The following is a 531-nucleotide window of genomic DNA, read 5'->3' on the forward strand; positions in this document are numbered from 1 at the left end:
TACAAGTACTTCCTCTGTCCCTAGTTATTTATTCACTTTTTTTTATTTTTTAGTTGTTTCTAATTACTTGACTATTTTGATAAATAAAAAAAGAAAACAAAATATTTTTATCTATTATATCCTCAATTAATTACTTTGAAAAAAATAGAATTTGTTGAAAATCTTAAATTTTTAATTCATCTACTTCATAATTAATAGGTGTAAAATGGTAAATTCTCTATGTCAATAATTGCTTTCTTAATAGGTGTGTAAATTCAAAAGGGAACAAGTAATTAGGGACAAAGGCGTATAATGCTTTCTCCGTCCAACAATGTTGTCCACTATATTATTCTGGAATGTTCAACATTACTTCTCCACTTATGAAAAATCAATGAATAATTTTATACTTAGCTCTAATTTATTCTAGTTATTAATTATAGTCATTTTCTTATTACATTTTTTAAAAAATGCCTAAAAGCCCTCCCAAGCTATTACTGAATTCTCAACTACACACTTATTTTTTACGGGGTTCCTATCACCCCCCCCCCCCCC

The sequence above is a fragment of the Solanum pennellii genome, chromosome 7 (genome assembly GCF_001406875.1).
Source record: "Solanum pennellii chromosome 7, SPENNV200".
In the NCBI taxonomy this organism is placed as follows: domain Eukaryota; kingdom Viridiplantae; phylum Streptophyta; class Magnoliopsida; order Solanales; family Solanaceae; genus Solanum; species Solanum pennellii.